Raw genomic sequence first — 15762 nt, 5'->3', positions numbered from 1 at the left:
CAGGTTTGGTGTTCTTGGAGCCGGGGCGGTATGAGAGGGTGAAGTCAAACCGACTGAAAAACAGGGCCCACCTAGCCTGTCGAGGGTTCAGTCTCTTGGCTTGCTGGAGGTACTCCAGGTTCTTGTGGTCAGTCCAAACCAGGAATGGATGTTGTGCTCCCTCCAGCCAGTGCCTCCACTCCTCAAGGGCCAGTTTGACCGCTAGCAGTTCTCGATCCCCCACATCGTACCGGGACTCAGCAGGACTCAGGCGGTGGGAGAAGTAAGCGCAGGGGTGCAGCTTTCCTTCCGAACGTTGAGAGAGCACCGCGCCGACACCACTGTCCGAGGCGTCCACCTCCACGATGAATGGTTGGGAGGTGTCCGGGAGAACCAGAATGGGTGCCGTGCAGAAGCGGTCCTTGAGGTCTTTGAACGCCTTTTCTGCCTGAGGAGACCAGCCATAAGATCCACCTGTCCCTTTGGTGAGGTCAGACATGGGTGCTGCCACAGAACTGAAGTTCCTGATGAACTTGCGGTAGAAGTTAGCGAATCCTAAGAACCGCTGAACCTCCTTAACGGACTTGGGAGTAGGCCAATCCCGGACGGCCAGGGTCTTGGCAGGGTCCATTTGGAGTTGGCCTGTCCGTACAATAAATCCCAGAAAGGAGACCTCGGGAACATGAAATTCGCATTTCTGGGCCTTGGCGAACAGATTGTTCTGTAGCAGCCTCTGGAGAACCTGGCGGACATGGTGGCGGTGCTCCTGCACGGTCTTGGAAAAGATAAGGATGTCGTCGAGGTAGACAAAAACGTATAGGTTAATCATGTCCCTTAAGACGTCGTTGATTAGGGCCTGAAAAACAGCTGGTGCGTTGGTGAGTCCGAAGGGCATCACCTGGTATTCGTAGTGCCCAGACGGGGTGTTAAAGGCAGTCTTCCACTCGTCTCCCTGTCGGATACGGATGAGGTGGTATGCGTTCCGTAGGTCCAACTTGGTGAAGACGGTGGCGCCTTGGAGCAGGTCGAAAGCTGTGGACATCAGCGGAAGGGGATATCGGTTGCGCACAGTGATCTTATTCAGGCCCCTGTGATCAATACATGGTCGGAGCCCCCCATCCTTCTTGCCGACAAAGAAGAAGCCGGCTCCAGCAGGTGAAGTGGAGGGTCGAATAAACCCAGAGACCAGGGCATCTTTGAGGTATTCCTCCATGGCCTTGCGTTCTGGCTGAGAGAGTGAAAACAGTCTGCCACGAGGAGGGGTAGTCCCAGGGAGCAAGTCGATGGCACAGTCGTAGGCCCGGTGCGGAGGAAGAACGGCGGCCCTGCTCTTGCTGAATACCTCCTTGAGATCCCAGTACTCTGTGGGAACTTGAGATAACTCGGTGAGATCAGGGGGCTCGGCAGGAGACACAGGAGAGCTAGAGAGCAGACAAGAGGCATGGCATGCAGGGCCCCATTCCACAACCTGGCTTGTTACCCAGTCTATGCGAGGGTTGTGGCGAGTAAGCCAAGGAAGGCCTAGAATAACTGGGAACTCAGGTGAAGGAATCAGGTGCAGGGATATTTCTTCCTTGTGACCTTGAGACTGGAGGAAAACAGGAGAAGTAACTTGGGTGACTCTTCCATCACCTAACGCTTGGCCATCGAGGGCAGACACAGACAGTGGGACTTCAAGAGGTGCAGTCGGAATATTGATGCTTTGGGCGAAGTGAATATCCATAAAGTTCCCAGCCGCCCCTGAGTCTATCAAAGCTTGACAAGAGTGGACAGACTCACCCCAGGAGATGGAGACCGGGATGTAGATTCCTTGGCCAGGGAGTCCGGGAGAGAGGGTAGGCCCCGTCACAACCCTCCCTCGGCTGGACGGGGCGGTCCTTTTCCCAAGAGTTCGGGACATGATGCTCGGAAGTGACCAGGCTTGCCACAGTAGATGCAGCACTTGTCCCTCCTTCTGCGCTCCCTCTCAGATGCGGAGAGGCGAGTACGACCCACTTGCATGGGTTCTGGACAGTCACTGAAGGAGGTAGACGGTCTCCAGGTAGAGGTAGGGAGGCTGGGGGGGTTCAAGGCTTGGTGGCGTTCTCTCATCCTGTTGTCCAGACGAATAGCATGTGAGATGAGGGTTTCGAGGTCACTTGGGCATCCAATAGAGGCCAGACCGTCCTTGATGGGGTCAGACAGACCATGGTGGAAGGCTGACACCAGGGCAGTCTCGTTCCATCCACTTACTGCTGCGAGTGTTCGGAACGAGATGGCGTAATCTGCGACGCTTCCTCCTTGCCGGATGGACATGAGCTTTCGGGCTGCGTCGGTACTGATGTCTGCCTGATCGAAGACCCGAAGCATCTCTTCAGAAAACAGCTGGAAATCAAAGCACTCAGGTCCCTGTCTTTGCCAGATAGCAGTAGCCCAGGCTCGCGCCTTACCAGCTAATAAGGTGATCACAAAGGCAATCTTGCGGCGATCCGTAGTGTAGGTGGTAGGCTGAAGCTCAAAGGTGAGTTGACACTGGGTAAGGAACTCTCGGCACTCACTGTGCTTGCCGTCATACCTCTGTGGTGCAGGAAGGCTGGGTTCGCGAGGTGAAGAAGGCAGCATTGCAGGAGGCACTGGAGCAGGAGTGGGAGCTGGATCAGGAGCAGGAACTGGATCAGGAGCAGGAGATGCAGGCAGAGATGTCAGCTGTGCCAGGGTTTTCCCAATTTGCTGAAGCAGTTCCTCGTGGCGAGCGAGGGCCTCACGTTGGCTGGTGAGCGTACGTCCATGAGCGTCCATGGTCGCTCCGAAGCGTGTCAAAGCTGCCATAATTCCCTGAAGGTTGGCCGGGTAGACAGTTGAAGCAGCCTCTGCTGAGTCGGTCATGACGGAGTCTTTCTGTTAGGGTTTTGCTGGGATTCGAACCTGGTTCGTTGGTGTGATAATCCAGCAAACCCCCACTAGGCCACCAGGGGGATGACTCAAATGCAGAGGCGTGAGGCGGAAGTAGAAAAAGAATCAAAAGGTTTATTTAAACTATATACACTATATACAGGGCAAAACAAAAGACAAAAAAAACCCAAAGAGTATAATCCAAAAGAAAAGCAAAGTGCAAAAATACAAAAGCTAAGAAGATCAAAAAACACAGTACAAAGGAAACTGGAGATAAACATAACAGCACAAAGACTCCGTGACAAGAGGACTGAACTCAGGGGTATAAATAGACAAACTAATTAAGGACACAGGTGAAGATAATTAGGCAATTAACACAAACACAAAACACAGGAACAGTGGCGGCCTCTAGAGGCCAAAATAAACACGACATGAAAAGGAAATAACAGCGGCCTCTAGAGGCCAAAACAGTCCTAGTCCTAACATAAAGAGAACCCAGTTAAACAAATGAGACAAAAATATGAAACTTGGTCATTTATTTATTGAGGAAAATGATCCAATATTACATATCTGTGAGTGGCAAAAGTATGTGAACCTTTGCTTTCAGTATCTGGTGTGACCCCCTTGTGCAGCAATAACTGCAACTAAACGTTTCCGGTAACTGTTGATCAGTCCTGCACACCGGCTTGGAGGAATTTTAGCCCATTCCTCCATAAAGAACAACTTCAACTCTGGGATGTTGGTGGGTTTCCTCACATGAACTGCTCGCTTCAGGTCCTTCCACAACATTTCAATTGGATTAAGGTCAGGATTTTGACTTGGCCATTCCGAAACATTAACTTTATTCTTCTTTAACCATTCTTTGGAAGAATGACTTGCGTGCTTAGGGTCGTTGTCTTGCTGCCTGACCCACCTTCTCTTCAGATTCAGTTCATGGACAGATGTCCTGACATTTTCCTTTAGAATTTGCTGGTATAATTCAGAATCCATTGTTCCATCAATGAGGGCAAGCCGTCCCGGCCCAGATGCAGCAAAACAGGCCCAAACCATGATACTACCACCACCATGTTTCACAGATGGGATAAGGTTCTTATGCTGGAATGCAATGTTTTCCTTTCTCCAAACATAATGCTTCTCATTTAAACCAAAAAGTTATATTTTGGTCTCATCCATCCACAAAACATTCCAACAGCCTTCTGGCTTGTCCACGTGATTTTTAGCAAACTGCAGATGAGCAGCAATGTTCTTTTTGGAGAGCAGTGGCTTTCTCCTTGCAACCCTGCCATGCACACCATTGTTGTTCAGTGTTCTCCTGATGGTGGACTCATGAACATTAATATTAGCCAATGTGAGAGAGACCTTCAGTTGCTTAGAAGTTACCCTGGGGTCCTTTGTGACCTCGCCGACTATTACACGCCTTGCTCTTGGAGTGATCTTTGTTGGTCGACCACTCTGGGGAGGGGAACAATGGTCTTGAATTTCCTCCATTTGTACACAATATGTCTGACTGTGGATTGGTGGAGTCCAAACTCTTTTGAGATGGTTTTGTAACCTTTTCCAGCCTGATGAGCATCAACAACACTTTTTCTGAGGTCCTCAGAAATCTCCTTTGTTCATGCCATGATACACTTCCACAAACATGTGTTGTGAAGATCAGACTTTGATAGATCCCTGTTCTTGAAATAAAACAGGGTGCCCACTCACACCTGATTGTCATCCCATTGACTGAAAACACCTGACTCTAATATCATCTTCAAATTAACTGCTAATCCTAGAGGTTCACATACTTTTGCCACTCACAAATATGTAATATTGGCTCATTTTCTTCAATAAATAAATGACCAAGTACAATATTTTTGTCTCATTTGTTTAACTGGGTTCTCTTTATCTATTTTTAGGACTTGTGTGAAAATCTGATGATGTTTTAGGTCATATTTATGCAGAAATATAGAAAATTCTAAAGGGTTCACAAACTTTCAAACACCACTGTAAATGACATCATCAGTGATTTGCAACACATGAATGAACTAAATGGTGAAGATTTAGAAAATATAGTGAGTCAATGAATGGACATTTGACAATGATACATCGGTAACCTCTGTCATTTCCATAACAGACGAAGAAACCATCGCCTCCATTTGTGATCCTTTTACTCAGTCAACGAACTGCGATAGTGACTCGGAAGGAGAAATTCATGATAAGGAGAATGTGCCTAAAATTTTGTATATAATGTGAGTGTTTGGTGTGACAAGTGGGTCTGTTTCAGTGTTATGAACTTTTCGGTATAATGAACTATTTGGACGTTCCCCAAGGAGTTCATTATAGCTGGGTTGCAGTGTATTTCCACTCATTATGAGCACAAGTAGGAAACAGATGTTTCTCTAAATTTCTGTGGTTTTCACATATACCAAATTTCTTGTTTAAATGCTCCTACAAATGGTTTATGAATAAATCAATTTGTATCAAGCTTGATAAATAAGAGTCAATGTTGGCAAAGCATCAGGAAAACAATGAGAACATTACCAACAAAACAGCTCCAGAAGAAGAAGAGCGTTCACTGGGAGTTGTGCAGGAAGTATGGCCTAGAATGTACAGATAAATGGTACAAAAACATTCCAACAATAGTTCTCAAAAGTGAACAAGTAGAACTCTATTGGGATCACACCATCAACGCTGCAGAGACAGTCACCCACAATAAACTGGACTTAATACTCATGGATAAGTCGAAAAGGAGATGGACTCTGATTGACATTGCTGTTTCATGGGACTCCAGCATGGAGATGATAGAGAATACAAAAATGGGAAGATACTAAGACCTGGCTCTTCACGTAAGGAGAATGCACAATGCTGAGACAGAGGTAATACCTGCTGTAGTGGGAGCACTAGGTGTCATGGCCCTCTGGGCTATGCCCCTTTTCTGCAAGCCATGTTATGTGTTTTCTTGTTGATTCCCTGCAGGTGCGCTGCTGACGGGAAGGAAGCAATCATCCCAGTTGGATGCACTGGGCATGAGGGTGGATCCAGACATGATCAAACGTGGCTCGTCTTGGGGGAGATGCAGCGGCAGAGACCTGTTCAGGAATGTCTGTGCAAGACTATTGGGGGAAGACTTGTTGCTTTGGCTTTGCATTGTTCTGATAGACTTTGAGCTTGAATTTTGGACTGTTGCTCTTCTGTAAAATAAATTTTGCTTGGTGAACCTCTCCCCTTTAATTGGTTACACTCACTCGGAACAATTGGGGGAATCATCTGGGATTTGAACCGGGGCGGACTGGCCATCGGGAGTAGCAGGAGTTTTCCCGGTGGGCCGGTGGTTGAGTGTGGGCTGGCGGAGGAAAAAAAAATCCAGTTGCGCTGGCCTTTAATATGATAAGCAATGTTAACAGTTTCTCTAGTGTCTGGATAATCAGCATTGGCTTACATGGGCGTCAGTCGTGGGGCTGTTGGCCAATCACAGCTGAGCCGAGGGTTTCGGTCCGGCCCCCTTCTCCCTCTTCATCTGTCAATCAATTAATCAGCCATGCAAAAATAGAGAAGAAACGCAAGGGAGGAGCACAAAAATTAAGAGAAAAGAAAAGGCACACACTACAAGCAGATGCGGCCAACTGACAAATATATTTTCTGCTGCTGCATCATCTGCACCATCCTCAGCGGCACCTACAGCTCTCACGGCGTCGCCATCTGGACGACATGACCCAGAGGGGGATGCTACTCAGGTGGGCGGCTGTAATGTTATAACATTATATAGCTAGCTTGCTAAGTTTTAGCACAACGCATTTAGGCTAGTTTGGCTGTAAAACCGTCATTATCGTGTATGGACTATACTAGTACTGCTAGGCCTAATATACTAACAACATAACATTTTTTAACCATCTTAGCCCTATTATCAAAAAAATTATATTTTACTGATAGTTTGGTTTAGTGGTTTACTAAAACAATACTAGCAGTACTAATCTCTTATTTAGACTGAAGATGATCCAGCTACTGCTAGAGGAAGCCAAGCCCAGGAAGTCAGTGCTCTCTCTTCAAAAGTTGATTTTTTTACAAGGCCAAAACCAGAGGACTTAGATTATTTCTTGAGTCATCATCCCCAGCAGAAGGCAGAGAAGGCTATAGTGCAGAGAGCTTTTTCTTGCAAAGATGGCACAAATAGGAAATGGCTTTCATACAGTGAAGACAGACAAGCACTCTTCTGCTTCCTTTGTATGGCATTTGCTAAGGCTACAGATAGCAGTTTGTTCATCACTGGCATGACAGACCAGAAACACATACATCAGAGAGTGGAAGAACATGAGAGGAGCAATCTACACAGAGGTTGTGCAGAAGCATATTTCCTTAGGTCCTCAAAACGCAATGTTGAGAACCTTCTCATGGGACCTCAGATGTCTCTTTGTAAAGTGCAGGTGCGCAAGAGGCGGCAAGTGTTGGAGCGCATCATAGATGTGGTGAAGCTCATTGGAAAAAGAGGTTTGAGCTACAGAGGGTCACAGTCAGAGACAGCATACATGCTTGATGATGATACAGTGGATCATGGCAACTTCTTGGAAATTATTGTGTTGCTTTCAAAATATGATGTTTGCCTCAAGGAACACCTCATTCTTTGCATAGAAAAGAGTAAGAAAATACACCAGTCTGGATCCAGAGGGGGCGGCACGGTGGTGTAGTGGTTAGCGCTGTCGCCTCACAGCAAGAAGGTCCTGGGTTCGAGCCCCGGGGCCGGCGAGGGCCTTTCTGTGCGGAGTTTGCATGTTCTCCCCGTGTCCGCGTGGGTTTCCTCTGGGTGCTCCGGTTTCCCCCACAGTCCAAAGACATGCAGGTTAGGTTAACTGGTGACTCTAAATTGACCGTAGGTGTGAATGTGAGTGTGAATGGTTGTCTGTGTCTATGTGTCAGCCCTGTGATGACCTGGTGACTTGTCCAGGGTGTACCCCGCCTTTCGCCCATAGTCAGCTGGGATAGGCTCCAGCTTGCCTGCGACCCTGTAGAAGGATAAAGTGGCTAGAGATAATGAATGAATGAATGGATCCAGAGGTGGTAGAGGTTCTCTAGTTACTTTCCTGTCCAAAACAGGACAGGAAATACATATATGTGAACATATTTGTTCCACCATCTGCCTCAGCCCCTGAGTGGGCCAGTCAGGTACTAAATTCCCAGGCCACTTTTTTGCCCCAGTCCACCCCTGATTTGAACCCAGGACCTCTCGCACCCCAGGTAAGAATCATACCCCTAGACCACTTGCAAGAGTAACACTAGGAACTGTATCAAAGAACCTCTGACAGTCAGTTGAAGCATTAGAAATCAGTGATGTCACCGCAAGTATCCAGATGACGGCATTGTGAGGAATAATACACAGGGTGATGAATTTCTGAGCCTCTTCATATAAACACTACCCAGATTTAAACTGGTGATCACAAGACTAATAATAATAACAACAATAGGCAGCATGGTGGTGTAGTGGTTAGCACTGTCACTTCACAGCAAGAAGGTTCTGGGTTCAAGCCCAGTGGTTGATGGGGCCTTTCTGTGTAGAGTTTGCATGTTCTCCCTGTGTGTGCATGGGTTTGCTCCGGTTTCCCCCACAGTCCAAACACATGCAGGTTAGGCTAACTGGTGGCTCTAAATTGACTGCAAGTGTAAATGAGAGTGTGACTGGTTGGTTGTCTCTATGTATCAGCCCTGCAATGATCTGGTGACTTGTCCAGGGTGTACCCTGCCTCTTGCCCATAGTCAGCTGGGATAGGCTCCAGCTTGCTTGTGACTCTGCATAGGATAAGTGGTTACAGATAATGGATGGATGGATAATTGCAGAAAAGAAGAAACTTCACCTCTCTACCCTGAGAGATGCAAACTGTTCCAGCTCCACCACTAGCTCATTAGTGTACATGTTGAACAGTGTTGGATTGCATCCCTGTTGCACTCCTCTTTCCTGAATGAACTCTGCATGTCTGTCATGAGTTCTGATTCCATTTACATTGATGGCATTTGGCAGATGGCCTTATCCAGAGCAACTTAGAGAAGTGAAAGGACATTACATTTATCTTGAATGCAACGATTTCAATGTCATGCACTTTAGTTATTTGTGCCAAAATTGAATAAAATGGGAGGAGTTGTTTGTTTTTAATCAAAACAGGCTATTATCATTCCATTTTTGTTTCGTTTGCTGCTCGAGTCGTGTGTGTAGGGTGTAAGTGTGGTTAGGTGTCAGACGAACTGAAAGGAATTCGATATTTTGATCAGGACAGTGTGTTTGTTCAGGAAGGTTAAAATTATACTCACACAAATGCCTTTGTAATTATTCAGATCCAATTTGTGTCCACTTTTATGGTGCTGTAAGCTAAGCCTTAGACTTCAGATGGCAGGAAAACAGCCCGAGGTGAGGATGAGGTTGAATCACCTGAGCAGAACCTCGTGCAGCTCAGGTGTCCTGTGTTTGAGTATTTCAGTCCTGGTGCTCTCAAGCCCACACGCAGTTTTACTGGATTAAATTGGATTTTAAATAGATGAGTTTTTGGATCAGTTTACAACATAGTTTCTGGTTAGTCAAGAGGGATTTTTTTATTATTATTATTATTATTATTATTAATATGATATTGAAATTGTTGAGGTTTCTCCCTATGGTTGGAATTTGAAAGGATAAACATAATTTTTATCTCATCTCATTATCTCTAGCCGCTTTATCCTGTTCTACAGGGTCGCAGGCAAGCTGGAGCCTATCCCAGCTGACTACGGGTGAAAGGCAGGGTACACCCTGGACAAGTCGCCAGGTCATCACAGGGCTGACACATAGACAACCATTCACACTCACACCTACGGTCAATTTATGGCCCTTTTCCACTACCCTTTTTCAGCTCGCTTCAGCTCACTTCAGCCCGACACGGCTCGCGTTTCGACTACCTCAGAGCAGCACGACTCAGCTCGCTTCAGCCCTGCTTAGCCCCCAAAACTCGCACGGTTTTGGAGTAGGGCTGAAGCGAGCCAAACCGAGCCGAGTGGGGCTAGGGGCGTGAGCAGACACTCCCCTGTGCACTGATTGGTGAGGAGGAGTGTCCTCACATGCCCACACATGCCCTGCGAGCATGCTGGGATCTGTAAACACCGTAAACCCGGAAGAAGAAGAATTACGAGAATTTCTGAAGCCTTATGCGCCTCGCCTATACTCTCTTGCCAGTATCTGTTGGCATTGTCGGTGACAACAAGCCACAGCACCAAGACCAGCAACACTAACGACTCCATGTTTATTGTTTACTATCCGAGTCGTGAGACTACCGCTTAAAAGATCACTGATGTCACTGTTTGCGCCGCCTAACGACATCACGTGACGTCCACCCACTTTCGCTAACTCCACCCAATGTGTCCACCCAGCACGGTTCAGCACGGTTGTAGTCGAAATGCAACTCCAACAGCCCCACTCAGCTCGACTCAGCCCAACTCAGCACCGCACGGCTCAGCCCAGTTTGTAGTGGAAAAACAGCATTAGTCACCAGTTAACCTAACCTGCATGTCTTTGGACTGTGGGGGAAACCGGAGCACCCGGAGGAAACCCATGCGGACAACATGCAAACTCCGCACAGAAAGGCCCTCGCCGGCCACGGGGCTCAAACCCGGACCTTCTTGCTGTGAGGCGACAGCGCTAACCACTACACCACCGTGCCGCCCATAATTTTTATAGTTAGTAATTTTACAGGCTTGTGGTTTTGTTATTTCACCTCTCCCATAACTGATTCCTCTGTTTTCCTGAGGTTTCATTGATATGGTTGTGTTTTAGTGTCACATTCTGAATATTTTTTAAACAATTTTCTTAGTTCTCTTCTGATAGATTTGTACTTTTTGCACAGTTTTTAGTATTCACTTTTGTGTTTGTTTCCCTCTGTGTTTTTTTTTTTGCTCCTGCAGGTCAGCCACTATTGCTCGTTTTTATTATTATTATTATTTTTTAATTATTGGTTTGCTGTTTTTTTTGTAAAGATGCTGTTTCATTCTTGAAAGACAAGATCATTACAGTTGCTTCCTCACAGCTCCTGGTTTTCATCTTGAGCTCCAGATTCACATGGATTTCCTCCTGGTTTTCCAGTTTCCTCCTATTTCCCCAAAGCCACACCCTTTGATGTGAATGAGTGTGTGAAAGTGTGTGCATAGTGTGATGGACTGGTGTCCTGCCTTGGGTGTGTTCCCTGCCCACAACCCTGACTAGGACAAAGAGGTTACTCCGAACGAATGAAGGAGTAAAATTATTGGTGCTATACAGGTCCCGTCTGTAGGTGTTGTGGAGTGTGGGACTGTTTCAGGTGCACATTAATTTACCAGGAATCTGAAATAGTAGGGGACGCTGGTGTCCATGTCCATGCTCCACTGGTCTCAGAAGCTGAGCAGTATGTGAAAGTTTCTTTAATAGTTGCTCCTGATTCTACTATTAATTCTGCAGTGTACAGAGATGCAACATCACCTTCCAGCTCTAATTTAATGTCAAGTTGAGGTTGTTTCTGTTTTTGGTGTTCAGATGAACTGGTTCAGCTCGGCATTAAAGGCTCCGCATGTCACTGGTCCTGTAAATGGCTCATGGCTCATCCCTGGGTGGAGGCTGTTTATATCCTCCTCATCATCTCGTCATAATACAGGAATTCTGTTGGAGGAGTGTAGACAGCACTCTTCAGCACACTGTCTGTACACTCCTCCACCACTCTCTCTCTCTCTCTCTCTCTCTCTCTCTCTCTCTCTCAGAGACATTCTCATTGATGCACTCTCAGAGACACTCTCTCACTCACTCACACTCTCTCTCAGAGACATTCTCATTGACGCACTCTCAGACACTCTCACACTCTCTCAGGCATTCTCATTCACGCACTCTCAGAGACACTCTCACACTCACTCTCTCAGAGACATTCTCACACTCTCTCAGACACACTCACACTCACTCATGCACTCTCTCTCTCTCTCTCTCTGAGACATTCTCACTCACGCACTCTCTCACACTCTGTCTCTCAGAGACACACTCACACTCACGCACTCTCTCTCTCAGAGGCACTCACTCACTCTCTCTCTCTCAGAGGCACTCACTCACTGTCTCTCTCTCTCTCTCTGTCAGAGGCACTCCCTCACTCATTCATTCGCTCACTCACTCTCTTAGAGACACTCTCACACTCACACACACACACTCTGAGGCACTCACTCACTCTCATAGAGACATTCTCACTCACTCACTCACTCACTTTCTCTGTCAGAGGCACTCCCTCACTCATTCATTTGCTCACTCACTCTCTTAGAGACACTCTCACACTCACGCACACACTCTCTCAGAGGTGCTCACTCTCTTAGAGACATTCTCACTCACTCACTCACTCACTCACGCATTTTCTCTCTCAGAGGCACTCCCTCACTCATTCATTCGCTCACTCACTCTCTTAGACATTCTCACTCACTCACTCACGCATTCTCTCTCTCAGAGATACTCTCTCACACTCACGCACTCTCTCTCTCTCTCTCTCTCAGAGGCACTCCCTCACTCATTCATTCGCTCACTCACTCTCTTAGAGACATTCTCACTCACTCACTCACTCACTCACTCACGCATTCTCTCTCTGAGATACTCTTTCACACTCATGCACTCTCTCTCAGAGGCACTCCCTCACTCATTCATTCGCTCACTCACTCTCTTAGAGACATTCTCACTCACTCACGCATTCTCTCTCTCAGAGATACTCTCTCACACTCACGCACTCTCTCTCTCTCTCTCTCTCTCAGAGGCACTCCCTCACTCATTCATTCGCTCACTCACTCTCTTAGAGACATTCTCACTCACTCACGCATTCTCTCTCTCAGAGATACTCTCTCACACTCATGCACTCTCTCTCTCTCTCTCTCTCTCTCTCTCTCTCTCTCAGAGGCACTCCCTCACTCATTCATTTGCTCACTCACTCTCTTAGAGACATTCTCACTCACTCACACATTCTCTCTCTCAGAGATACTCTCTCACACTCACGCACTCTCTCTCTCTCTCTCTCTCAGAGGCACTCCCTCACTCATTCATTCGCTCACTCACTCTCTTAGAGACATTCTCACTCACTCACGCATTCTCTCTCTCAGAGATACTCTCTCACACTCACACACTCTCTCTCAGAGGCACTCCCTCACTCATTCATTCGCTCACTCACTCTCTTAGAGACATTCTCACTCACTCACTCACTCACTCATTCTCTCTCTCAGAGATATTCTCTCACACTCATGCACTCTCTCTCTCTCAGAGGCACTCCCTCACTCATTCATTCGCTCACTCACTCTCTTAGAGACATTCTCACTCACTCACGCATTCTCTCTCTCAGAGATACTCTCTCACACTCACGCACTCTCTCTCTCTCAGAGGCACTCCCTCACTCATTCATTCGCTCACTCACTCTCTTAGAGACATTCTCACTCACGCATTCTCTCTCTCAGAGATACTCTCTCACACTCACGCACTCTCTCTCTCTCAGAGATACTCACTCACGCTCTCTCTCTCTCTCAGAGATACTCTCTCACGCTCACGCACTCTCTCTCTCTCTCTCAGAGATACTCACTCACGCTCTCTCTCTCACTCTCTCAGAGATACTCTCTCACACTCACGCACTCTCTCTCAGAGATACCCACTCGCTCTCTCTCTCTCTCTCTCAGAGGTACTCTCTCACACTCACTCACGCTCTCTCGCTCTCTCTCTCTCTCTCTCTCTGTCGGAGTGGATGCTGGGAGCGAGTGGGCGGAGCGCTGTGAGTGAGCGTGGTTGTGCTGGCGGCTGTGCCAGGAGCGACTGTTGTATTTCTATCTTTATTTCTTTGTTTTTATGTTTATTTTGTTGCTAGTTAGGTTGTTGCTGTTGATTTTTTCGTTACTTTGTTGATTAGTTTGGGTTCTTTTTTTGTTCTTACCTGGGCGTCTGTCTTCCTTCTTCGGGAGTATGGCTGGCGGCCCAGGTATGGACCTTAGTTTTCTGACAAGGCGTCACGCTATTAGGATAGTGTCGAATGCCAGTGTGGAGGTTTGTAGTCTCGCTGTTGGGGAAGTTATCGGCCATGATAATGTCTTATCCGCCTCAAGAATGAACAACGCTGTTGTGTGTTTTTTGAAAACGGTTGAGATGGCCAATGATATTATTGAAGGTAGCCTTGTAATAAATGGAGAGTTCACTTCCGCACTTCCTTTGTCTATGCCTGCCAAGAAAGTAATTCTCTCTAACGTGCCACCTTTCGTTAGCGATAGTGTGTTGATTGATACTCTTTCCCGATATGGTAAAATAGTATCACCAATACGAAAAATTAACATTGCCAGTAAATCGCCTCTAGGCACGTGGTATCATTTAGACGTTCTGTCTACATGATATGCAAGGGTGAGTTGGACTTGAAATTAAATGTAAAAGTTGATGACTTCAACTATGGAATTTTTGTAACTACGGACAGCATGAAATGTCTTGGTTGTGGACTACCGGGGCATTTTCTTAGAGCCTGTCCAAGGAATCAAAAAAACGCCGATAAAGGCGATACTTCTGTCAGTGTAGGTGCAGGTGAAACTGTTGAGCCTGTTGCCGACACGTCGGGTGTAGGAAATGGTGAGGGTGGTGAGGCAAATGACTCGGGTGACCAAGAAAAAATGAATAATGGTGATGAAACTACTGAATCTGGTGTTCCTGAAACTGTAGGTGTAGAGAATGATGCACAAACTGAGGCAGGGTTGTCCAAAGAAAAAACAGATGAGTCTGAAGATAAAGAGAATAATGGTGACGGCGAGGACACTGATGTTGACGAACACTTGAGTACACAGCTCAGCGTCAGTTCACTAACTGGTGAAAGGAGCACTGATTTTCCTGATATTTCTTTTAAAGAGCCACTAAAAACAACAAAAAGAAAATCAACACGTATGAACAGTGGCAAAGCGAAAAAGACCGACCTTGCCATTACTAGAAACGATACTGAGAGTGAGAGTGAGTTTTCAGACTACAGTATAACCTGCAGTTTACAACCTAGCGGGTATACTGAACAGTCATATACTGTTGACGATATTAAATATTTTCTTGCGAAAACAAAGCACTCTCGAAATGTACGTGTTGACGAGTATTTCCCCAATGTCGAACTGTTCATTAATCAGACCAAAACGTTCATAGGAGCGCAGAGCTTTACTGACCCAGAGGTATTCCGCCTTAGAAAGATTCTGACGAAGCTGAACATTCTGTTGAATGACGGTAACAACCCTGATAATGCCTAACTTTACCAGTATGGTGATGTACATGTACAGTTTATTTATCCTTTTTATTCTACTCCCAATGCCTCTTGTTAATGCTGCTTCTTTAAATTTAAATGGAGCAAGACAAGCGATTAAGAGGCAGCAGTTGTTTGATATCATTAACCAGAAAAACATTGACGTCATATTTGTGCAAGAAACACACTCTGATGCTTTTAATTCTGTGGATTGGGCAAAAGATTTTAGTGGTCTCACTGTGTTAAGTCACAATACAACTGTCAGTGGTGGGGTTGGAATTCTGTTTTCCAAAAGCTGTACCCCGATTTCATACCATGCTGAGGAAATTTTAAAGGGCAGACTTTTAAAAGTAAGAGCGCAATTTGAGAATGTGTTCTTTGTTTTTATTTGTGTTTATGCGCCTACTGTGGGTGTGGATAGAATGGTTTTGTTTAACCTTTTGGGTCAGATTTTAAATAATTGTAACTCAAATGACTTCTTACTTGTTGGTGGTGATTTTAATTGCACTGAGCTTGGTTTAGATAGAAACCACATTGAACCTCACATGCCCTCTAGAAAACGGCTTGTCGAATTAATGGAAACTCATGATCTTGTAGACATTTGGCGCAACTTTCATCAGGGCCAAAGACAATATACATGGGCTCATTCATATAATGGTATGATATCTTTAGCAAGACTGGATAGGTTTTATGG

This window comes from Neoarius graeffei, chromosome 25, assembly GCF_027579695.1.
Source record: "Neoarius graeffei isolate fNeoGra1 chromosome 25, fNeoGra1.pri, whole genome shotgun sequence".
NCBI classification, from domain to species: domain Eukaryota; kingdom Metazoa; phylum Chordata; class Actinopteri; order Siluriformes; family Ariidae; genus Neoarius; species Neoarius graeffei.
This window is presented reverse-complemented; position numbering follows the sequence as displayed.